At 43.2% G+C, this 717-nt stretch overlaps 1 protein-coding gene across 2 annotated transcripts in view; it reads left to right on the forward strand.

Annotated features, from left to right (window-relative positions):
- Positions 1-717, forward strand: part of LOC103725684 (ATP-dependent RNA helicase DDX19A) — a 27,982-nt gene that overhangs the window by 3,429 nt on the left and 23,836 nt on the right. The gene's annotated exons all lie outside the window — the stretch shown is intronic.

Genomic DNA, 717 nt, shown 5'->3' on the forward strand with positions numbered 1-717 from the left:
CCTCATCCACAATGTGTTTACTGGGATAGTTTCTCAATCATCTTGATTCCTTGTACTTGTAGTTGTCAGCCTTGCTTTTCCTCCTGTAAGCTGATAGAAGACAGTGGAGTGGCTAGCACTCAAGACTACGTTTGTGCACAGCTAAAGGCGGGGTTTAATAACATCCTGGGCATTTCACATCCTAAAGGAAGAATGGGCTCTGCACCAGGTGCCACTTAACTTTCCTCCTCTCCTAGAGAGGAATGAAGGAGACCCATTGTGAGAGGCATGCTCCCTTAGGGAGCTTGTCACCTCTAGAAAGTTCTGTGTACTTTCTATTATAACTTTTATTTTTTTTGGTCTTTTTGAGACAGGGTCTCCTGTATCCCCAGCTAGCCTGGAACTCACTATATAGACCAGGCTGGTCTTGAACTCAGATCTATCTGCCTCTGTCTCCCAGTGCTGGGATTAAAGGCGTGTGCTACCACGCCTAGCTTCTATTGTAATTTATTAAGCAAGTTTGTATTGTTGAGGACTATAGCCAAGAATAAATGGAAACCCCCCACAGACTTGTATTCATGTTCCAGGATTTTCAAATCAGGGACTTAGGTGGGTTAATAGTTGTAATAGTTTTTTGTTTGTTTGTTTTTTGTTTGTTTTTTTTTGTCTTTTTGAAGCAGGGTCTCGCTGTAGCCCCAGCTGTCCTAGAACTCACTATGTAGACCAGGCTGGCCTTGA

Source organism: Nannospalax galili, unplaced genomic scaffold, assembly GCF_000622305.1.
Source record: "Nannospalax galili isolate Female #2095 unplaced genomic scaffold, S.galili_v1.0 scaffold568, whole genome shotgun sequence".
In the NCBI taxonomy this organism is placed as follows: Eukaryota; Metazoa; Chordata; class Mammalia; order Rodentia; family Spalacidae; genus Nannospalax; species Nannospalax galili.